Below are 25823 nucleotides of genomic sequence, written 5' to 3' on the forward strand. Positions count from 1 at the left end.
AACTTCATCTTTACACATTCTCCGAACTAGGTTTTCCGGGGTAGTGTCCAAACCACATGTGGGAAGCATGTGGTCACTAGGGCAGTTCAAATTTCAAAAATGTTCGAAAATTCCAACTCCCATATGTCTATTAGCATCATTTTGATAATATAGGAGTCCTGGCAAATTTTCAGGCAATTTGGTGGCCATTTAGGGGTGGCGCGAAGTCAATTTATGTTTATATGGAAATTTGTATGGGAAAAACTTAAAATTTATTCAAGTCTCCCTGCAACTGTCAAATCGTGATGAATTCAAATAAACATCCCCAACCTCCCTTTTTGGAATCTATATAAATGAGACCTACGGATAACACATTAGTTATGAGTGGATTGAACGGTTCTATTGACAGTGTGAATATGGGATAAATGGCTAAAATGGTGTTATTAGCCTCAACGTAGCAGTGGAAATATAAATCAAAATTAATGAGTTACCCACTGGTTGAGCTCAAATAAATTCCAAAAATGGAGGTTGGGGATGTTTATTTGAATTCATCATGATTTAAGTGTTGAAGGGAGATTTGAATAAATTTTAAGTTTTTCCCATACAAATCTCCATATAAACATAAATTGACTTCGCGCCACCCCTAAATGGCCACCGAATTGCCTGAAATTTTGCCAGAACTCCTATATTATCAAAATGATGCTAATAGACATATGGGAGTTGGAATTTTCGAACATTTTTGAAATGTGAACTGCCCTAGTGGTCACGCATTGCGCGAAAACGTGAGCACACGAACAACACGTGTTCCGCCGTTTCCTCTAAACCTGCGCACACCAAACACTCGGGCGAGGCCGAGCAAGCCAGCTGCGTTACCTGCACTGTGATATTGCAGCACGCTTAAGCACCGGGCACATCGAACCCCCCATGGGGTGCTTGCTGTTCACAGCTTTGCTGGAGCAAATCAAACAATTGGGAGGGTTCGGGCAGCATTGTGCCTTATGTCCCTCCAATCCGCAGCGTCGGCAGAGATTGCTTCTGCCAGGGCCTTTGCAGTCCCAATGCTTGTGCCCCGGTTCCAGGCACTTGAAGCAAACTTCGGGTTGCTCGTATATGCCCACAGGGTACACCGACCATCCCACCTTGACGCTCCATAACTTGACTACCTTGGAGGCGTCCGCTGCAGATAGCCGAACCAATGCTACCTGCGTCCCTGCCAGACCTTTCCGTAGCCGAACGGCTGCGGTGGGCGTTTCCACTTCACACTGTCGCCGCAGTGCCGTGACGAGCTCTTCAACTTCGGTGATCTCGTCCAGGTCTTTAACCCTTAGATTCGCCTCCGTCGTGAGTGCCTTCACCTTGACCGTCTCGCCTAGGACTTCCTCCGCCAACTTCTTGTAGGCGGCGCCTTTCTGCGAGACGCTCCGCTTCAGCTCGAGGATCATCTCGCCCATCCGGGTACGTCTTATTCGACGTACGTCGGCGCCGAGTTCACCGAGCTTGACGTCACTCCTCATCGCTTTCAAGACGTCCGAGTACTTAGCCTCGTCCGTTTTGATGACTAGGGCATCGCCCCTGGAGCGATTGGCGCCTACCCTAGACTTCTTGCTACCCTCATTCACCTGGGCCTTCTTTTCGGCCCTTGATGTCTTCGGTTTCCTCTTCTTTTTGACCAGGGTCCAGGAGGCGTCATTCCCCTCTATTTCCCTAGTCTGGTGCGGCTGAGAGCTCTCAGCCTGCCATAGCACCTTACCACCGCCTTTCCTGGGTGGACGGACCTTTCCAGGCCCTTCCTCCTCCGGTTTTGGAGGTACCTGGCCGGGGTTCAGCTTCCCAGCCCCACTACCCTTGTTCGGGGTAGTAACCCTCCGCGTTTTGGGGCGGCCCCCAGGGAGCTCATCCCCTGGAGACTGTCTCCCCCGTTTTTGTGTCTGCTCCGTTGGAGCAGCCACCCCCGACGTGCCTGCGAATACTTGAGCCTCAGTCTGGGTAGACTTTGGCACCACCGTCTTCGCTGGCACACCCTCGGTTGATTCGACCTTGCCCGAGTCCGCGAATCCTTGGGCCTCAGTCTGGGTAGACCTCGACTCTACGGATTTCACGGGTTTACACTTGGCCGTCCGCCCTCTACAGCTTGGCGTCTAGCATCGACTTTCGAAGTTTCAGCAAGCTCCTCTTGAGGTCCTTACTGATATTATGCTTCGATGACGCAAAGTCTATGATGGCGTCCAGCTGTTCCGTCGCCACCTCGAAGGCCGAAAGCCCATCGCGTTTGCGGTTCATCGCCTTCACAAGCCATGGGCCGTCTATAACCGCTACCGGCGTAGCCTGGGAGATGGTTAAGTGACCCACGCTGGCGCTGCGCACTGAGCTGCCGACTATTGCTCCTGGCCTCCTAGGCGGAGACCTGAACAACCCACCTCTTGCGAAGGGGTTGTCGCCTACACTACTACCACTAATTGAAGAATTGACTTGGTTTTCCATTTTGGTCCCACGAGTTGCTCGGGAAAAGAGGTCCACCACGCCAGAGCCCAGCATGACGCGGTAAGGGACAATTACTGTGGTGGGTGCCCAGGTACTCCACAGGCTCCGTTAAAGGCCTAGCTCATTATTTAACCCCCCTGGCCATGCATCCCCTCGGCACGGGTCGCTTAACGCCTTGGGATTAGGGGTTAGGGACGATGGTCCCTTATGTCGCACCCCCTCACTCTAGCTGATGTCAGAAGGACAACAGTGCCCAGGCTGCACTACCAGCTAAGTGATTGTGACATCATAGCAAGTTGCAACTATTCGCTGCGCAGCTTTAATTATATGCACAACCCTCGCCTCCCTTCTCTTCAGAAAGTGGCGATGCCCTTCCAATCAACACAAAATCGTATATGAAGCAACATGAGATGCTAAAGTGGAGGCGATATACGTACATATTGTATGGGGAAGTAGCTATATGGCCTCCACTTTAGCATCTTAGTTGACTTCATATACGATCTTGTGTTGACTGGGCAGTTCAAATTTCAAAAATGTTCGAAAATTCCAATTCCCACATGTCTATTAGCATCATTTTGATAATATAGGAGTCCTGGCAAAATTTCAGGCAATTCGGTGGCCATTTAGGGGTGGCGCGAAGGCAATTTATGTTCATATGGAAATTTGTATGGGAAAAACTAAAAAAAATATTCAAGTCTCCCTACATCTGTCAAATCGTGATGAATTCAAACAAACATCCCCAACCTCTCTTTTTGGAATCTATATAAATGGACCTCTGGATAACACATTAGTTCTGAGTGGATTGGACGGTTCTTTTGACAGCGTGAATATGAGATAAATGGCTAAAATGGTGTAATTAGCCTCAACGTAGCAGTGGAAACATAAATCAAAATCAATGAGTTACCCACTGGTTAAGCTCAAATAGACTCCAAAAATGGAGGTTGGGGATGTTTATTTGAATTCATCACGATTTAAAAGTTGTAGGGGGATTTGAATAAATTTTAAATTATTCCCATACAAATTTCCATATAAACATAAATTGACCTCGCGCCACCCCTAAATGGCCACCGAATTGCCTGAAATTTTGCCAGGACTCCTATATTATCAAAATGATTCTTAAGGACATATGGGAGTTGGAATTTTCGAACATTTTTGAAATGTGAACTACCCTATGTACATTTCTCCATTCAATAGTCTAAGCTTTCCCATAAAATTCTTTCATAACTCTACTAGAGGCAGGTCACCAAGACTAGACCGTTTAAAGCCATCTAGGTTTATGTAAGGGAACTGGAAAAACCATACAAAAGACTCAAATAACCACATTTTACTCCCTTCATAACTTTTTTCCTTCCAGCATGTACAAAAGGGTGCCAATGAAAATGACATTTTCGAATTAAAAAAAAAAAGCTCACAAGTTTCATCACCCAAATATGACCCCATGCGAAATTTGACCTCAATCGGACATGATTTAGGGGTGCCCAAAATTCATAAAAAAATAAAGACATTTTTACCCATGAAAAAGGAAAAGTCGAAAATTGAATTTTTGTTTTTGGTGCCAAATGACTTAACTCCCGGGACTCGCACCTTTGTATAAAGTACAACACCTTTGAAAAAACCAAACTTAATTCACCGAGTGGTGACACTGCCTTCCTCGCATTTAGCCAAGACACCAACCTTATATGGCGCTTACATAGTCCGATTCCATTTTCTTAATAACTTTTGAACGCAAAGGTCGATCGTTATCAATGAGTGATCAATAGTGATCAACTAGGGTTTATCCCCCGTCGAACGCAATTGGTTGCGAGAAAATCCGTTAAGAATTATTATATCAAAAAGTGGCTAATGTTTTTCGGTTTTCGTGTGCACACACACACACATACACACGGACAGACAGACATTTGTTCAGCTCGACAAGCTGAGTCGATTGGTATATAACATCATGGGTCTCCGAGACTTCTATAAAAAGTTCGATTTTGGAGTGAAATGATAGCCTTTCGGTACAACTTTGTTGTACGAGAAAGGCAAAAGATCGTTTGTCGTTCACAACAGGGGCGGGCCTGCGTGAGCGATCCAGGACCATGCGGAAGGTTAAAAATGCAAATTTTGAGAAAAATCGATTTTTCTCATAGAACATTTTTGGGACTATATTTTCAGATGATGAAATTTTTTTTCATCGAATTTTAACACCGGATGATAGGCAAACGTTTTCGTGGCCAAAAATATCCCCCTATGCTAAATTTGAGCTATATCGGACGATTTAGGGGTGATCAAAATTAATCAAAACTTTTTTTTCTCACAAGGGGGAAATATTTTTTTTGTTTGTTGTTGCTAGAGGACTCAAAATGCATGAAACTTTAATAATTATTTTTTGGAAAAAACCAACTGTTTTGGGACTTCGAAAAAAATTCTTATGGCGAAAACAATTTTTTATCGAATTTAAAAACCGGACGTTACGCAAACATTTCCTTAGTCCTAAAATATTGTAACTTTGAAAACTTTTGAGATCAGATTTACGGAGAAAATTATCAAATTGCTAGGCAATGTTTATTTTTACGCGGTACCTCATGAATTCAAAACACAACGTGTAAAGATCAAGTTGAAAAAAAAATCAAAATTTTGATAGCGAGATTTTGAGCACCCCATCATGTCCGATGGAGCTCACATTTTGCACAGGGGCATATTTTGGGGCTTAGGAAATGTTTGCGTATCGTTCGGGTTTTAAATTCGATGAAAAATTGTTTTCGCCATAAACATTTTTTTCATAGTCCCAAAACAGTCGATATTTTTTCAAAAACAATAATTCTCAAAGTTTCATGCGTTTTGAGTCCTTTGGCATCAAAAAACAAAAAAATATTTCCTTTTCGTGAGAAATAAAAAATTTGGCAATTTTTTTCTCATACATTTCATTGGCACCCTAATGTACAACTTTGACCTCATAGACAATTTATCTTGTTTTCTCGAGATCTTTCAACTAAGATATAGATCATGTACACCGATGGCCCACAGTCATTAAATTTTGCCCATTCTCCTTTGATTATTCGAGGGGGATCTAACATTTTCAACGAAAATTAATAAAATTTTGAACTTTCTTAAAAAGTTCTCAAAGAAACTGATTAGTTTTTTTTTATAAATTTATTAATTAACTATTTAAATTTTTTTTGCCGGATTGAACATCGAAAAACGTTTGATCGAGCATGCCATTTGACTGAAAGTGACATAAATCCGAATCGGTAGTTTGGCCGAAAAACTCTTTTGCTCTAGCAGGTTGTTTAACCGAATAAGTCATTTGGGCGATAATTTCGTTTGGTCAAATTGATCCTTTTGCAGAAAGGGCCAATTGGTCGAACGGGTCATACGGCCAAAAATTGTTGAACGCGTTATATGGCTAAAAACGTCGTCACCGTTTGGCCCTTTCTGCCAAACAACCATATCAGAGCACTCTGACTTATTCTGCTATATGGCTTTTTTGGTTGAACGACGTTTTCGGGCAAATGAAATCGGCCTACTAGCTTGTTCGACAAAGTAACTTTCGGCCAAACAGCCTTTCCCGTCGTTTTGAACGAAAGTCATTCGGCGGAAGCCATTTGTCCGAATGCCACTTGGCCGAAATACACGTTAATTCGAAAGTCATATAGCCGAATTCAATTTAATGAACGTTTGGCCAAAATGATTATTAGGTCGATATTGGTTTGACTAAAATGTTATTTGGCCAAAACAGCCGAAACTAACTTACAAGGAACATACGGTCGAAAGCTACATACGGCCTATCTGGCCTAAAGTCGTTTGCCCTGGGTATACCCCGTTAGGCATAAGTACGTTAGGCATAAAGACTTTAGGCATAAGTACGTTTGGCATAATGGACGTTATGCATAATGAACGTTAGGCATGATGGACGTTAGGCATAAAATGACCCAAAGAACAGCCCATGACATAAGAAGGCAGAATTATGCCAATCGTCCATTATGCCTAACATCCGTTATGCCTATCGTCCATTATGCCTAACGTACTTATGCCTAACGTCCTTATGCCTAACGTCCTTATGTCTAACGTCGCGGACCCGTTTGCCCTAATAGGTTAACCGAACATGTTTTTAAATTTTAACCGAAAATGTCGATAGACCGAATATGCCGTTCGGCTAAACAGGTCATTTGGTCGAAAATGCCGTTTGGCCGAAAATGGCCGTATGAGACTAACGGCCATTTCGGCCAAACGGCATTTTTAGCGTACAACTTTCTTTGCCAAATGACATTTTCGGCCGAACGACGTATTCGGCGTTTAACCATTTCTGAAAAATGACAATGACATCAGACAAAAAACTTTTGGACAGTTGGACTAATGATTTGTTCGGCCTAACTTCGAGCATTACCGACAGCTTTGTGCAGAAAGCACAAACGGACGTTGTATATACGGACCTATCTGCAGCTTTCGATAAAATTAACCACGCTATCACGGTTGCGAAATTGGAAAGACTTGGCATTGCTGGTTATTTTTTGCGCTGGTTCCATTCATATCTCACCGGACGGAGACTGTCTGTTACGGTAGGCAATTCTCAGTCCACTGTATTTTTGGCAACCTCAGGCATTCCTCAGGGAAGCCATCTTGGCCCTTTGATATTCCTCTTGTATTTCAACGATGTAAACAATGTGCTTCGAGGACCGCGACTGTCGTATGCGGATGATATGAAGCTCTATGCACTAATTCGGTCTATCTCTGACGCAATGGACCTACAACAAGATATTAATTCATTTGCGGCTTGGTGCACATTGAACCGGATGGTTGTCAATCCTAGCAAATGTTCCGTGATCTCTTTCACTCGTGTACATCAGCCAATAATTTACAACTATGAGCTCAATGGAATTGTGATGCAACGTGTGAACTGTATAAAGGATCTTGGTGTTATTCTAGATACGCAGCTAACATTCAAGCATCATGTCTCTTACGTGATCGAGAAGGCTTCTAGAACATTAGGATTCATCTTTCGCGTCGCCAAGGGTTGCACCGATGTTTATTGCTCGAAATCACTGTACTGTTCGCTGGTTCGATCCAAGCTGGAATATTGTTCCGCTGTCTGGCATCCTAGTTACCAAAATGGATCAGTAAGAATTGAATCTGTTCAACGCCGCTTCATTCGTTTTGCTCTTCGGTTGCTTCCATGGCGAAACCCATTCCGGTTACCAAGTTATAGCAGCCGTTGTCAATTGATTAATCTTGAAAGCCTACAATTGCGGAGGCACATTGCACGGGCCATGGTCGTTGTGATACGCTCCAAGGCAGAATCGACTGCCCTGAAATTCTGGAATCAGTAAACTTGAACGTTCGACCTAGGGCACTGCGAAATAACGGAAGCCTGAGGATACCTTTTCGAAGAACGAATTACGGACAACGTGGAGCGATGGTGGGTCTACAGCGGGCATTCAACGAGGTTGCCACATGTTTTGATTTTAATCTATCCAGACAGACGATTCGTCGTAATTTTACAAGGGCTCATTCTGCCATGTTTTATAATTAACGATGATTTTATTATAATTACTTTTATTAGTATTAATTAGGATAAGCATCATTAGGACCTAAGTTGTCTGTTGATGAATCAAACAATAAAGAACATAAAATTATGTGTTTGGCCAAACAACTTTCAGCCTTTTGGGCTTCGGCCGTTTGATTTCAATGACTCTTTGAATATCAACAGAAATCCTTGGGAGTTTCCTTTAAAATTTTTTTTACACGATCGTGAAATTAAAAATATGTTTATTTTTAAAATTACAGCATGTTTGTTTTTGTTTTCCGTTTATTTATATGCTCCAAATATAAATGTAAATTTACATAATTTTCCTGGCTGTGTGTTGCACTGCCCACACAATCATAGTTCACACACTAATCTGGGCTATTTGGTATTTGGTTCAGTGTTGAAAGAATGATGCAATTTATAGGTAGAACAAACATTTGTAAAAATATCCTTCAATTGATAAGCCGATTACTTCATCCCTGATTTCAGCACTCTAAGCAAACAGCCATTCATTCCCTCTGTCATTCACATACGAGTGCGGTACGTTGTAAGAACAAAACAGAAGTGGGAAAAAAATCGTAATCGTATGCAAATTTCGTCGGTGGAAATATATGACTTGAAATGAAACGGGAGTGAGGCGGGCGTACAATTTATATCATTTGAATTGAGCTCCTGTTTCTTATCAATACGAGCACCGCGTTGCTGTGGCGGCGGATCGAGTCCTTGGCACCCCACGTCACCGCCATGAAAGTAGATTAGTCCCAGACACGATGTGTGCTTTGCATACGCGATTCTTTTTTTTTTCGCTCGCTCTCTATTGTGCTTTTGTTTTTACCCCCACCACCGACTCGCGGATTATCGATCCGGCTGGGCACGGGTTTCCACGGTATCGATTGCACCCCGAGTTTCTTAACACACGCTGGTGGGTAGGGGGGGCAGAACGGAAAACCGCGTGTCTGAAGTAATTAAATTGATTTATTCATATGCGTCAACCCGCAACGATGGATTTGAGACGACGGCGACGACAAAAGTGCCGCTCACGTTGCTAATTGTGGCGGTTATTTACGACATACTTCATAAGAACTATATTTCTTTATACATATGGCGTATCAAGCGAAAGGAGAATCGTCGAAACAGTAACCCACATACCTACAATTCATTAAGGGGCTCATTTGAAGTAACAAAATCGGGCGACTGTTGTGGTGGCATTTATTTTATAGGAACTGCATATTTCTAATGTGTGTACAGACCCTGTACTGTTCAAGAAATTTCTTTAGATATGGAGGGTGACTTTTGTGATTTATTATTATCAAGAACAAAACATTGATGAAATTGGTTCGCTGGTAAGTTGTGTTATATTTTCTGATATGGATTTGTGAAGCGTGTCATTTATGCACATCCTAATTTATGTATCACACAACAAAAATAAACTAATTTTCATAAAACACCAAACATCGTTAAAACTTCTCGTGTGTACCTCGGTCCGTAATCACATGACCGCTAATACACTTCGAGCTACTTTTAGACTATAGATTCCATTTTCTCCAAATGAGAAAGTTACAAGTCGCAGACGTCCTCTCAGTGGAAAGTACTCGGGCCACGCGCGACTTGTTGTATGCAAATCTAATGAGCAAGCTCACACCTTCATCCCTCGAGGCGAGAGTTCACCGTCCAAACCTGTCATATATAGAAGCCGAGAAGATGAATGTTAAGTACCTTTCCAGGTCACGACAGAGGGCGGTCGGTCGGTGTGGTCCCTTCGTCCGAAAAGGTCAAGTAGATCCCGCATCCCCGCCGGCAGCTGCGTCGCATCGCTCCGCTGCCACCGCCCAGAGGATATCGATTTTCCACCTTAAATTAGGTGATTCCGTCTGATGGCCGAACATGCTTCGCAAGCCAGGCAGATGCCTCCGTGCAACAATTCGCGGCACGCAAAGACAAATAACTGTAACGTGAAGCGTTTTAATTTTCCCGGTATTGGTCTTTGGATTTGTAATTTCCATGCTCCTCCTGCCTGGATGGGTAGGCCCGAATCGTGTGCAGCTTGATGTGGCAGGTGAGTTTCTGATTTCATTTCACGGTCCGATGGGTCCAGCCCGACGCGTCGATCCACTGTGACGTCGTCATCGTCGTAACCGATATGGTTCCGAACAAGTCACACGGTGGGTTAAGGGAATGTGATATGTGTTTCATTATTATTACTTAATTTGACAGAAGACGTGTTAGTACCGGTTCGGAATTTCAAAAATCACTTAAACGCGGTGAACTGGGGTTTGAACGATACGATCGATTCTATTTATTATTCACTTGTTATTCGACTAGAGATAACACGGTAGATGCGTTTTGTTTTACGTTTTGCATTAGACTGACTATTGCGAGATTCTTGCTGTCTTTTATCTAGGTATGGGATCAGTACAGAGATCGTGTGTAGAGAAACGAACATTCCAGGGAGCTTTGCCGATTACTATCTACCAGTGGGTAGGTGGGTGATCGGAATGGTGTGGGCAAAAATCTCAACTGTAGATCACATATCTGATATCATTAGGGTGTCTCAATTAACTAATTACTTAACATATGCCGGCCACCGTTAAAAACTAGTTTTGAACCTATCTACCCTAAGGTGGCCAGAACTGGGATCGGTGATCTACACTAATACAGTAACAATCGGTTTCAACACGTGACTAATCGGTTTTCATATACACTGGACGTTGCCTGGACGACCTTGCTCGATTAGAGGCTGACTCTGGTTCAATGATTGATGCATGTGGTCGCCCTGGTCTGCGTTCGTCCTTCCTTCCTTCACCTCATCGTCAATCGAATGTCCAGCGCTGTGGTTGTGGGTTGTAGCGCCCGTGGCCACAGATTGTGGCACTCGTCCAGCGGCGGGTCATGATGGCAGTCAAAAATTCTTTAAGCTTGTTCAATATTCATTAAACAAACAAGACTTACATAGACCGGAGGCCCGTAGCACCCCGGTTGTTGCGCAGCACGCACACTGCGATGGAAGAGCGATATCATCAGTTGTCATCAGCGGCCGCACGCAGATTTTTGAAATCGCGCGCTGGTACTCTCTGTCCTTCGTCTTCACTACGACGACGCGAATATTCGCGTCATCTCCTCTGAAGATGTAGGTCAGTCTGCCATAGCGCCATTTGAGAGGTGGAAGTCCGTTTTCCTTTACCAGAATCAGGTTTTCGATGACGATGTTGTCCTTCTCACGGGTCCATTTGGTTCTAGGCTGCAGCCCGGACAGATATTATGTGGCCCAGCGCTTCCAAAGTCTCAGAAGAAACTCTTGGACTTCCTGCCATCTGTCGAGTCGATTCGGAGGTACATCTTCCAGCGAAGGTTCCGCAATGGCTGTTAGCGAACTGAGTATCAAAAAATGCCCTGGCGTTAGGACATCTGGGTCCGTTGATAGTTGAGTTAGAGGTCGCGAGATCATATAACTCTCAATCTGGGTCAAAAGCGTGGTCAGTTATTTAGCAGTCAAGACGACGTTTCCCAGTGTGGCTTTGAGGTGGGTCTTCAGTGATTTGATGCCCGCCTCCCACAAGCACCGAAATTCGGAGAGCGAGGAGGGATGAATTTGAAACTTATTCCGTCTTTGGCACACGCGCAGGAAATACTGGATTGCATCTCCTGACTTCGAAATTGCCTTGCTAGTTCTGCCAACTCCCGAGACGCTCCGAGAAAATTCTTTGCGTTATAGCACTGGATCGCACAAAACGCCGGAGGGCAGCTAGATAGGACCCCGTTGAAAGATCCCCAACGAGCTCGATATGAACTGCCTTTATCGACAGTTGTTTGCCTTGACTGGCTTGGATTTACAATCGGGAAGGCGATAGTAACACAAATCAACTCCGGTACTCAAGCAAGGCATCTTTGACGAGAAACGTTCGATTGGTAAGTCGCCTATGATTTGGTCCGTGATGCGACGGCGGTACGCAAGCAGTTAATGCACGAATGAACGATCTTTCGCGCTATGTTTCGGACACGTAATGGCCAGAACTTCTCCCTGAGGCTTGAGATGAGCAGCTGGGGTCCGGCATGCAACATTTTTAGGTGATAATATCGTGTGACTCGAAGCATGGTGAAGTCCACCACCGACTCGCAAGATACCATCGAAACGGTCTGAGATTTTTCAGTTTAGACGAGGGTTTGACTTGTCCAAAGTTGGACACCGAAGCAAAATCATTCTGGAACGATTCTCGTTGAGTGATTCGAACGAGGCATCGCAAGGCATCGTTCATTTCCACAGTAGATAGACCACCCGAGCGCCGTAGTGTTCGGTTATTGGGATTCAAGTTGAATTGGAACCTTTTTATCCATGTAACTATTCGCAGCAGAGCATTATTGTTCCTCGTACAAGCGTGAAAATAAGATTTGGAGGTACGGATTGCATAGCGAGAGCGACTTTCCGTTCTTCGAGTTCTTCAGGGTTAAAGTTTTCGTCATAGGTGTGAGCCACGGGAAGCCAAAACCGTGACTTTTTCGCCAACCAATCTGGCTCGTGCCACCACGAGTTGGTGGCCTTCAGTTGTTCGGGGTCCATTCCCCGCGAAATTATGTCCACTGGGTGCCCATCGTCCATCAACAGTTGCATGTTGAATTTCCGACACCCGATTGACAACGCAGGGTTTTCAACGGGATGGAGTAGCGGATAACCATTGCAAGACTATGGTGGAGTCCGACGAGAAAAACGTTTGATCTTCGATTGTAGCTTGCACTTTCTGGAACAGATGGGCGAGGAGTAATGCCGCTGAAAGTTCTAGACGAGGTAAACAGACTCTTTTCTTCTTCCGAGAATCTGCGAGATGAACCACTTTAGATTTTGCCGTCAAGAGATTCACGCTGATAGTGCCGTCGTTGGCTACCACACGGGCATAAATGCAAGCACCGTATGCTTTTATTGAAGCATCACAAAATCCGTGAATTTGGATCGATGAGGGTTCGACGACAGTAAATACCCAGCGAAGCAGGGAGGGTGAGAAGGTTTACCCGAAATTCGTGCCACCTTTGTAGTAATTCATCGCCCAAGGTTTCATCCCATCCCTTTTAGTTTCTCCAGACATCCTGGAGGAAAATTCTGGCTTGCATGACCAACTAATCTCAACGGATCAAAAAGTTTAGCCGCGTCCGGTAGCGCAATCCGTTTGATGATAATGGAAGATTCGTTCCTTTCGGGAACGTCGAAGTAAAATTCGTCAGTGGTTGTCTGCCATTTCAACCCAAGTGTTTTGATCGGAGCCGAGGATTCCAAATCGAAAATTGTTCTTTCGTTTCGTATATTGGGTGGCAGTGGAGCGAGAAGGCAAAGTCCAGCTGATCGGAGGAGATCCAACATCTGAATACTTAACTGTTGACCTTCCGGGATTTCGTTGACGCCAGTTAAAAGGTCATCCATGTAAAAGTTCTTGGCAACTGTCCCCGCAGCTTGTAGGTAAGATTTTTTTCCGATCTTGGCGAGTTCCATAAGACGTCCTTACGTCACGATGGAAAATTGGAATGTGCGTATTGGTTCGGATGGAGAATTCCGCCAGAGTATCTTCTGAAACCACCGGTTCAATGGTGAAGGCCGGTACATTTTTTCGATGTCCGACACAATCGCGTACCGAGACATCCGGAAGCGTAAGATAATCGACACTAAGTCATCTTGGACGACGGGACTGGTAGCACACGAGGCATCGAAGACTAACCGGAGTTTGGTAGTCAGGCTGTCGATCGCATTGATATACCGATGCTGCTTTTTAAACTACACAAAATTGGAATTGAACCACGACTCCTGAAATGGCTTGAATCATACCTAACTGACCGCCAACAAATTATCAAATTTAATGGATACAAATCAAAACCAATTCAAGTCACTTCGGGAGTCCCTCAAGGCTCTCATTTGGGCCCTCTTCTTTTTATCTTGTACGTAAACGACATTTCCTTCATTCTGAAAAACATTAAAGTGTTAATTTATGCCGATGATATGAAGCTCTTTATGGAAATAAGAAATGAAGTCGACATCAATGTATTCCGCAATGAAATAGACAAATTCTACATATGGTGCAAGAAAAGCCTTCTTCTTCTTCTTATTGGCATTACATCCCCACACTGGGACAGAGCCGCCTCACAGCTTAGTGTTCATTAAGCACTGCCACAGTTATTAACTGCGAGGTTTCTAAGCCAGGTTACCATTTTTGCATTCGTATATCATGAGGCTAGCACGATGATACTTTTATGCCCAGGGAAGTCGAGACAATTTCCAATCCGAAAATTGCCTAGACCGGCACCGGGAATCGAACCCAGCCACCCTCAGCATGGTCTTGCTTTGTAGCCGCGCGTCTTACCGCACCTATTAGAACTGAATGTAAAGAAATGCAACTTAATATCATTTAGCAGAAAAAGAACAATACCAAACATTTCAATCGCATTAGGAAATCAGAATGTGGAAAAATGTGAAAGAGTAAGGGACTTAGGAGTAATCTTAGACTCTAAACTTTCTTTCGTAGACCACTACAACACAATCATTCACAGGGCTAATAACATGCTAGGGTTCATAAAGCGTTTCTGCTATAACTTTCATGACCCATATACAATTAAAACACTTTATGTAGCTTATGTTAGATCAATAATGGAATATTGCAGTATTGTATGGTCTCCTTTCTCAATCACGCACGAAGAGAGATTAGAATCTGTACAAAAGCAATTTTTACTATTTGCTCTTCGTAAATTAGGCTGGACATCATTTCCACTCCCATCATACAAAGCACGCTGCATGCTTATTGACATACAGACTTTGAAAGAGCGGCGTGAAATAGCAATGGTTTCCTTCGTAAATGATATCGTTTCGCAACGTGTTGATTCACCTGAAATCTTATCAAAATTAAACTTTTATATTCCTTCAAGGCAACTTCTGTAATCGCACCTTATTTATAACAAACTATCATCGAACAAATTATGCCAAATTTGGACCTTTGAATCGAATAATGAACATTTACAATCAACACTGCGAAGCTATCGACTTTACAATGTCTCGGCAGAATCTTAAAACATATTTTAATAGAATTCGAAATCGCAACACATAAGACAAAAGATATAACATTTTTTATCTGTACTATTTAATCTCTAGTTAATTTGTTATTATAAATATATGGTAAATACTTCACAATTTATGTATATTAGCATTAAGAAATGAAAATTATGTATATTTATATGTACTAGTCTACGACGGTTGACGAAAAATTAATAAATAAATAAAATGGTGGGGCATAGAGTTTCCATTTCCCGGCCATTTTCGTTGTCCCGCGGTTCGGGATGAACTTGTACGTATATCCCGGGAAATCCCGGGATCCCGGGATTTTTTTATGTTTCCTTAGAAAACTTATTTTTGATTTAAAAACGATTTTATTCAATGTTCAGGGGTAAAGTTTATATTTTAGAAAGGCCAGATAATACAGATTTCAAAAGATAATTGTGTTCAATGCTTACTGCGATAAAGATGAATCAACTCAATTATTATCGGAGTTCGATACTTGTGTGTGTGTGTGTCATCCTCTATCCCTCACCCAGCTGGGGGTGTTGGTCAAGCAGTACTATGAATAATTTAATCATATCTCATGCTCCGTAATGGTGCCCTTTTCGTTATGAAGACTAGTGCTGTAAAAAGGAATCACTGTTGAAGCAAGAAGGGTGTCTTCAGGGAGTGTAGGGGATGGGGATGCACTAGCTAACCATAACAGCAAAGATATTTAAGTACAAGATAGTCGACTCCTCCAAATCCCACACTACATGTTAGCGAACAGACTTTTCGACAGCAGCGCCAACTTGCGATTCAAAGTCGAACTATTATTTGAGAAATAATCAAGTAAGCTCTGCGTTTTTATTGTTTACTAGGTCAATTAATATTGATTTGAACTGTCAATTTTCAGCATGCTATTTTGGATTACGCGGAATGTAGGCATAGCATGCATTAATATATTGGAAGATAAAATCATGGCAGCTATCATTTTACAGAACTAAAAGGTATGTAATATCATAGACCAATATGTATCATTACCAATTTCAGAGTAAGCGTCAAAAAATCTGTAGCCTAAACCAAGGCCTAAACGATGTCCCAACGCTGATTTTGCTGCTAGAAGTTAGGGAAAATAACGGTATGTATTGTAAAAATAACCTTGTTTTCTTCATTAAAGAAAATCTGTAAACCGTGTTTTTTGCTTTTCTGGCGTGCATAAAGTCTTTGGCGAAATTTGTCTACATATGCGCACCCGACGAATGGTTTCTAAAGCATTCATCTTTATGGTAATTTTGGGAGAACTGCTGAAACCATAGGAATTACCACGACGTTCACATCTATGAAGAAGAAATATATTGAATAATGAAATAAACATATTAAAACAAAAAAACTTATTACGTTTCAATATCATGATATGGAGATGAGAGTTGGGAGATTACTTTAGTTTATTGGAAACTTTATTTATGAATGGCAGTAGGTCCCGCCCTTATTTTTTACATTCGGTCATTTGATTTGGCATTTCTACACTATTAGGTTGAATGATTTAATAATATAATATTTGATAACAGGTACAGCAAAACATCACAAGGACGCCCTTATTCGTACTGGGATTCCCACAATATCCGCGGCAATAGTAGCAAACGATGCCCTGAACGTATTTAGTTTGCAATATATGAGGTAACAAAAATATAATACAGATGAGGTATCAAAAATATAATACAATTAACTCTCTAATTCTCAAGATCTACTTTCGACTGATGTTTTAGTATTCAAATAATTAAAATTCATAATTCATTTTTTTGACATTGAAGTCAATCAATGTGTACTATTTCAAAGTAAATTGAAGCTTAATTAAAGTATCATAGCAATTTTTATGAATGTTTTTTTTTGTGATGTGGTTTTATTTTTATTTTTTAGTATTCAAATTCGTATTACTTAGTTGAGTGGAATATTTGTGGTTAGTAAAGGAGTACAAAATGGTTTTGAGCGGATACGGACATTTGGGTCTTAGAGGGTTAAAGGAAACAATTGAAACTTTCTCACCAAATTAAAGTGTCTGTTTGATTCTTCTCCATGAACCAGCTGCGCAATTCAGCAGGACACCAACAACGACGACCACAGAACGATTTTTCCGGCGATTTTCAGTAGATGCTAGTTTAAGTTAAGGAGTTCGTTTCAAGGATGTGTCCTTTTTGTAATTTGTTGGTCACATTGATCGGCGGTGTGCAATCAATATGTCAGCTTAAAAACTGTTTCTCCCTCCGGACGCAAAAAACTATTCTTAATTATCACTTAGAGCGAGAAAATACAAGCATTATTATCGGAGTTCGATACTTTAACGATGGGGTTAATAGATTACGCGATTAAAGTTGATATACGATTTTGACAGAAGCCAAGAATTTCACAAATTGATTGCAGCCTGTTGACCAGAGTGGCGAAGTGGCCTGTGCGGTATATAAGAGTCTTCTCCATTCTCCAGTCTTCTACACATCGCCAACCACGCAGTCTACGGAGGGTCATCTTCCAATTGATCGATCCACCTCGCCCGCTGCGCATCTCGCCTTCTTGTGCCCGTTGGACCGTTGTCGAGAACCATTTTAACCGGGTTACTGTCCGACATTCTGGCTACGTGCCCGGCACACCGCAGTCATCCGATTTCCGCGGTGTGAACGACGACGGTTCTTCCAACAGCTGATGCAACTCGTGGTTCATTCGCCTCCTCCACGTACCGTCCGCCATCTGCACCCCACCATAGATGGTACGCAGCACTTTCCTTTCAAAAACTCCCAGTGCGCGTTGGTCCTCCACAAGCATCGTCCAGGTCTCGTGTCTGTAAAGGACTTCCGGTCTAATGAGCGTTTTGTAGATTGTCAGTTTGGTACGGCGGCGAACTCTATTCGATCGGAGCGTTTTGTGGAGTGTAAAGTACGTACGATTTCCAGCCACTATGCGTCTCCGAATTTCTCTTTCGGCAGTCCCCAGTGAGCCCAAGTACACACATTCTTCTACGACCTCGATTTCATCACCACCGATGCAAACTCGTGGTGGGTGGCTCACATTGTCTTCTTTTGAACCTCTTCCTATCATGTACTTCGTCTTCGACGTGTTGATGACTAGTCCGATCCGCTTGGCTTCCCTTTTCAGTCTGATGTAGGCTTCCTTCATCTTCTCAAAGTTACGTGCCATAATATCTATGTCGTCGGCGAAGCCAAATAGCTGGACGGACTTATTGAAAATTGTACCACTCGTATTAATCCCTGATCTTCGTATTACCACTGCCAAAGTGTTGTAAAACACGAAAGACCATCACCTTGCCGTAACCCTCTGCGGGTTTTGAAGGGACTCGAGAATGCCCCTGAAACTCGAACTACGCACATCACCCGATCCATCGTCGCCTTGATCAACCGTGTCAGTTTATCCGGAAATCCGTGTTCGTTCATTAGCTGCCATAGCTGGTCCCGATCGATTGTATCATATGCGGCTTTGAATTCGATGAATAGATGATGTGTGGGCACGTTGTATTCGCGGCATTTCAGCAGTACTTGGCGAATAACGAACGCCTGGTCCGTGGTGGAGCGTTCGCCCATGAAACCCACCTGGTACTGCCCCACGAATTCTATTGCAATTGGCGTTTGTCGGCGGCATAACATTTGGGAGAGTACCTTGTAGGCGGCGTTCAGCAATGTGATTGCGCAGTAGTTGCTACAATCCAGCTTATCGCTCTTTTTGAAGATGGGGCACACGACACCTTCCATCCAATCCTGCGGCAGAACCTTATCCTCCCAAACATTGGTAATGACCCAGTGCAGCGCTCTAGCCAGTGCCTCACCACCGTGTTTAAACAACTCTCCTGGTAGTTGGTCAACTCAAGGGGATTTGTTGTTTTTCAGTCGGCCGATCTCCTCCTGCGCGTGTTCCTAGGTTCATTATCATACCGCCACCGTTGCCTGCCACATCGCCATTTCGGTGCTCTTCGTAGTACTGCCGTCACCTTTGGATCACCTCACGCTCGTTCCCGTTTATGTCCTCACACATATCGGGCTGTGGCACGTGGCCCTTACGTGAATGGTTTAACTTCTCATAGAACTTTCGTGCGTTATTAGCACGGTACAGTTGCTCCGTCTCTTCACGGTCTCGATCTTCCTGCTGGCGCTTTACTCCGAAAAGTTGAGTTTTGTCTGTTCCGCGCCCGTTTGTATCGCGCCTCGTTCGCCCTCTTGTGGTGTTGCAGCAATCTCGCCCATGCTGCATTCTTCTCCTCAACCAACTGCTCACATTCGCCGTCATACCAGTCGTTTCTCTGATCCGGGGGTACCGTGCCTAGTGCAGCGGTTGCGGTGCTTCCAATGGCGGATCGAATATCTCTCCAGCCATCTTCGCATGGTGTACACCGTTGAGAGTTTTGAGCGCAGACATAGGGGCCATCCAGAAACCACGTTGTCATAGTTTTGAAGATTTTCGCCCCCCCCCTCCACCCATGTGGCTTATCGTGGTCATTTGGCTATATTTTTTATTTTTTTCTTATTTTTGTGTTAGTGTGTTTTTTAAATAATTTTTTAGATATTAACCTCAGCGAAGCATCTGAACTGAACTCCTACAACGAAAAGTTTATCAGAGAATCACAAACTTAATATAATCTTAGAGATGCAAATAAAACCTCCTACTGTTGTTTCTTTTGAGTAGCATTCTTGTAGAAATTTCAAAATTGTTTTCAGAATCATCAATATTAAAAATAAATAATTATTAAATTATTTTTTTTTAAATTGTTCATTGCTAATATTGATTTATTCATGAAAATTTTATTTTTTTGTTGAAAATTTTGATTTCTTTATGGAAAATTCTTATTTCATATTTGAATTTTTTGTTTTACAAGTGCTAATTTAATTATTATTGTGTGTATTACTGTTCTTTATTGGCAATTTCCTATTTTATTATGGAAAATTTCTATTTTTTGCTCTACTAAAGAGAGTTTCAATCCAGAGCTGGCTCATCTCTCAAAATTTCTAATTCTTCATTGAAATTTTATTTTGATATCGACTCGTGGAAACCAATGATGCCAAACTAAAAATATTTTCTCGGTCACTCTGATGGTTCTTTGGAATAATTTTCCAAGGAACTTCTATTCCACATCTCGAATATGCTTCAGTCAATGGTCCTCGACTCATAGAGAAATGAATGTATTATAGACCAATTATTATATTGGAGTTCGGATCATTCGATTTATCCAATTAACCAACTTATGAATGATGTATGATAAAATATCCCAGTAGGTTCATTGGGTTAATATGACTTCAATTATTATTTATACAAGCTACTACAGACTTTTTAGGTTACACAAAACGTCCTGGAAGTCGAAATGTTTGAACTACTTGATCATTCAAGTCCGTGAACCCAGTGCTTCTAAGGCCCTACAAAAACAGTTTGCGAACAAACCTCATAGTCATTGTGCAACTTGATGTTGACTTAAGATAATGTTGGGTGCCTTGTCTCTTGGATCTCATATTATTGGAAATTAGGATCATATGCTTATTTCATCGGATTTGGTATATACCGATGATGAGAATATTGCAAATGTCTTGATTGATCTGGTAGATTCGAACGATTCTGAGCGTTCATGTCACCGATGACGATTTTGATGTCCCGCAGTGGGCATCCATCGTATGTCTACTCCAGCTGTGCATAGAACGCTTCTTTCTCGTCGTCGGGTCTCCCTTTGTGTGGGAAGTACGTGTGGGTAGATGCTATAGTTGAAGAAAAGGCCTCTTATCCCCAGCTTGTACATTTTTGCGGTGATTGGCTGCCACCCAATCACGCGTTGGCGCATCTTTCCCAGCACTATGAAGCCGGTTCCCAGCTCGTTGGTGGTGCCACAGTTTTGGTAGAAGGTAACCGCTCGATGCCCGCTTTTCCACACTTTCTGTCCTGTCCAGCAGATTTCCTGCAGCGCTACGACGTCGAAGTTGCGGGGATGTAATTCATCGTAGATTATCCTGTCGCAACCTGCGAAGCCTAGCGACTTGCAGTTCCATGTTCCAAGCTTCCATTCGTGATCCTTTATTCGTCGCCTAGGTCGTTGCTGATTGTGTCGTATTATCTGCGTGAACCTCCTGTCTCGTCGGAGGGCCGTCGTGTCAGGTCTGTTTAGCGTCCCACCTAACGCCAGGACTTGGGCTTGTGCGCTTTGAGCGGCACCATTATCCAATTTCTTCAAAAATTCTAAAACTAATCGAATTTCGAGATAAATTATCAATCCAACCCATACACAATCTTTGAATAGACTGAGATCCACGAGGATCATGCGGATTAGTTTGGCCTATTTCTGTTTTAAAAGCTTAAATACTGCATATCAAAAATTACATCACCATGGCATCACAGCCATAGGGCACTACACGGACTGCTTTGTCTCTTTCTCGCTGCAAAGAAATTAGAAAACAACAAGGCCAGTAAACGTCAAAATTTATGAGGAACGAAAGAGAAAGAGATGTTTCCGTGCAGTGCCCTATAGTTCACATTAAAAAGTTTTCATTATTTGAATGTAGTAAGACACTCATGATTTGTAACAAACAAAAAGATGGAATGCCAAATAGCTAACGTTTTACCCATCCTGTCCATTTTACCCTCACCTCCCCTATACTTTTAAATCATCTAGGGGAAGAGGCCCCAAAACGCCCCCCCGATGCAAAACGCCTTTTGTGGTTTCCCTCATATTTACCGTCATTAATATGTCCGTAACAAAACTAGATCTAAAATTATGTAGGATAGGCGAAGAAAGTTTCAAAATAGTGCATGGGAAGGTCGGAAAAACCGAAAATTTCCACATTTTGAAGAAACATCTAACATTTTGGCGAGGCAAAACGCCCTAGTAGCAATAACCTACAAAGTACTTGCGTCTCCACGGACTATCCATACTAGAATGCTGATTCGCCGACGCGTGGTACTTTGTTCCCTAGGAGCCGCCAGCTGAAAGGCGTTTTGCCTCATGAGTTTTCCGGCAACAAAATATCACCACTTTTTTGAAATGTGAATATTATCAATATGATTGAGATTTTTGACAATTTTTGAATGGCATCAACTAGCTATCTTGTTTAACTGATGCATAATGTAAAAATACCCATGAATAGCGTTACAAATAAGACAATAGAGTAGTGTTTGCTTAGCTAGGGCATATTGCCCCCCCCCCCTTCCCCTATTCTAACTCAGGGTTTGATAACATAGATAACGAACTACGATAAAAGAGAAGCAAAAACCTCCTCGAAAAATAACAAGCCATGAAAACAAGTCTATCGTACTTGTACACAAGTTGAAAAAAAACTGATTCGGATAGGCAGCCCCCACCGAAGGAGTTTGATAAAACGCTTTGTTCTCGCTCATTTTATGTTGGGGACCATATTTTGTTCACACAGCTGTGCAAAACAAGTTTCAATGCATCATAAGAACCGGTGCCACCGCAATTAGGGCTTTTTAAAAGAAATTCATCATTTAGTGGTATAGCCCACCGATTCACATCATTATCTTAACAGCTTCCAAAAAACGTCTCTCACCTATCCTACCTATTCTCTATCCTAGAGTGTGTACACACGCTTAAAATCAATAACACAGAGATATGTTTGCTTCACACAAAACGGACCTAATGCAGAACAACACCTAGATGAGCGACAGTTACACAGCAACAAAATAGCTCGTGTGGTTTTATTGAAGCATGGATTTCAATATTTTCAACAGTATTTGGTTCCTCATGAAACAAGGAATCTGTACAAACGTTTACATGTTGAAAAGGACCGTTATCACGACCGTACGAGGCATTTTTGTGCCTGTGTAACTGTCGCTCATCTTGGTGTTGTTCTGCATTAGGTCCGTTTTGTGTGAAGCAAACACATCTCTGTGTTATTGATTTTAAGCGTGCATACATGATACGTGAGGGATTTTCGCATTCTCTCTTGGATTCAAACCCTGCTAACGATTGCTAGAACCTGATAAGTCTTCCTTTTTTCTTCTTCTTCTTGTTCTACTTGTGCGGCAATATAATGGATGCACTATGCCCATGGTGTCGAGGAAGTTTCCAAGCCGAAAACATCCGAGACCAGACAGAGAATCGAACTCGCTATCTCCGGATTGGCAATCCTACTTTGCACGCAAGGCTTCTGGAGACCCCTTAAAAATAGTATAGGGAGTGATACAAAATAGGAGAATGGAAAGGCTTGCGATTGAGAATCCTTATCCAGTCCTTATAAAAATTCATATGATGTCAATGATTTGCTTTCAGAACAGTTTTTCAACTTTTTTCGTGTCTCGTGTTGTCTTCAATACCTTTTTCGAATTAAATCTTTCACATTCTATAACATATGCACATCAGTTTTTAAAATCTTGTAATTAGTCAATCCCGTTAAAAGGTCAATAAAACAAATGAATTATTTGTTTGAAAAAAATGCATCAATCCATTTTACACAATTTTGAGAAAACAACAAAAAACTGTTTTAGAACGAATTGGCATCAAATCTTTCGATTTCTTTGATACAGATCAAAAGTTTTTGGAAAAGCTCAACATCCTGGGGCACTTCCAGTGCAAAAACTGTAAGCAGTACCGTCATCGGGGGTGACAATGGGTCAAATGGGGATGAGAATGGGTCACTGTTTCAACTACTTAGAATGCTTGTAGAATAGAATGAATGTATCTGAGGGCAAGAAGACTAAAATATAAGAGTCCTTTTTGAACGATTTTGCTATCCGACCTCCAGGCTGCCGGTGAGAGCGATGACCCATTCTCACCCCCAGACCCATTGTCACCACCGATGGCGGTACTCCACAATTGCTCTTCAAACGAAAAAAATTTCATACATTTCAGAACAAAATTGGTTTTTTCGATTTTTTTGCCAGAATACGTATTTTTGGACGAGAATTCAGAATATATAAAAATCTCATTTTGGCCAAAAATGTAGTTTCTCAAACAAACTGTTCAGATAAAGAACTCACCCAAATTCATTCAAGTATCACATACCCTTTGAAGTGGTCGGCGGCGGAATTGGCACGGGCGACGAAGGGCCTAATGGGGCTATATGGTCTTGCACTTTGAAAATTACCGCTCGCTCATCCGCCGCCGCCGCATTCGGCATAGAAGAAAGTGCAAAACTAAGCAAATCTAAGGCATTCCGGTGCAAGATTGTGTCTTTGTCATGCCACGGTTGATTAGGTTGTTTGTTCAATGTTGGATCATACACGTCGATAGGCTTGGGGGAGTTTGTTGTGTGCGATGGCTGGGAACTGATTCGGTTCCGCGTGGAGAAGGTGGGGAAAATTAGAACAAGACTGCACTGTGTTGCGCCTCTTTGTGATTCCTCGTCGCGTTGATGATCCGGTTTTGGCTCAAGGCATTGAACTTGATTGGGCATAAGTGCCGGAGACTTTGTGCGGCCGCCCAACAATGTAATACCATACGATGGTTTTCGTGCCCATCATCATCCACACAATGCGCATATTGATTCTATTTACGGCGGAATTTACTGCTAATGGCTTGTTACATATACTGACGGGTCTAATAACTTTGGCACATACATTTATCGAAACAACAACGGTTATTGATCACCGACGACGGTTCGGCTCACCTTTCATAAACATCCCCACATAAGCGCTTTACCACCCGTTTAGCGATTCGATACCGATACCTCGGCTCGAATGTGGAATAGGTTATTATAATGACGAGGGCGTACAATAACTCATTTTTGACACACACACAAATTAAACAGATGTAGGTTATGAAGAACCAACAAACCAAGAAAATCAACTCTTAAAACTATATTAGAGTCTAATAATTAGACTACCGTCGTCGGGGGTGACAATAGGTCAAATGGAGGTGAGAATGGGTTACTGTTTCAATTACTTAGTAGGCTCTTAAAATAGGTTGAATGCACTCATGGGCAAGAAAACTATTATAAGAGACCTTTTTGAACGATTATTATCCGATATTATCCGACCTCTAGACTGCTACCCCCGATGACGGTAATGAAACGTGTTACAGTTTCTGATTATTATTCCCACAAAAACAATCCAATCTATATTCTTACATGACTATTAGAAATTATGTCTCCATTGCTTATTATATTTTTTTCATGCATCGCACACCCTATTATCTATTCGTTAATCGTCAAAAATATGAATGGTGGGGGTAGTGAAACAAATTTTATTAGTGGAGCTTACTCTCGAACGTAACATTTTTTCCTCTCTTTGGATCGGTTATTTCGGTTTCAGGTCCCGCACCCAGGAAATGATTCCAATCGCATGGGCAACAGCAGCGGTCCTCCATCATCGTCGCCTTCAGTTCGGGGGTAAGTACGTACAAAATTAGTGCTGTTTAGATTGGATACACAAATCAACCAACAGCCTAACCGAACAGGTTCGGAAGTCGATTGTTGTTTTTTCGCATCGTAGAACTGAAAAGGAACGGAATTCGATACAACATTATGGGAAACTCAAAGAACCATACTGATACCGTGGTAGGCTGACGAATAACGATAATAACCGAAAATGTTGTTCAAAATAGCGACATGATGGGCGTAGCGCTAGGGTAAAATATCGGTAAACACATCGCGGATGACAGTGAAATGAAGCGAAAAATATGCATTGATGAACTCGATCAGCCCTAGGAAATAACATATCAGTTGCTGTCGGTCTCTACCCGAGCAAAGTCGGTTAACAAAATGAGAGCAAATTGATATTGAACTCTGTTGTTGAAATTATATTGAAAACAAAATTTGATGTAAACTATTATCTAATAAAAATTGATATTGAAACATGTTTTCAATATGCATTCCTCAGTTAACATAATGGTAGCATCAAATTATGCTTAGTATGAGCATGAGC

At 42.3% G+C, this 25823-nt stretch overlaps 1 long non-coding RNA gene across 1 annotated transcript in view; it reads left to right on the plus strand.

Annotated features, from left to right (window-relative positions):
* Window positions 1-25288, plus strand: part of LOC134220374 (uncharacterized) — a 341679-nt gene extending 316391 nt beyond the window's left edge. Inside the window, exon 3 of the long non-coding RNA XR_009981880.1 lies at window positions 25212-25288. This is a non-coding gene — a long non-coding RNA (uncharacterized LOC134220374). The remainder of the gene's footprint in view (window positions 1-25211) is intronic.
* The last annotated feature ends 535 nt before the right edge of the window (window positions 25289-25823 follow it).

Source organism: Armigeres subalbatus, chromosome 3, assembly GCF_024139115.2.
Source record: "Armigeres subalbatus isolate Guangzhou_Male chromosome 3, GZ_Asu_2, whole genome shotgun sequence".
Lineage (NCBI taxonomy): Eukaryota > Metazoa > Arthropoda > Insecta > Diptera > Culicidae > Armigeres > Armigeres subalbatus.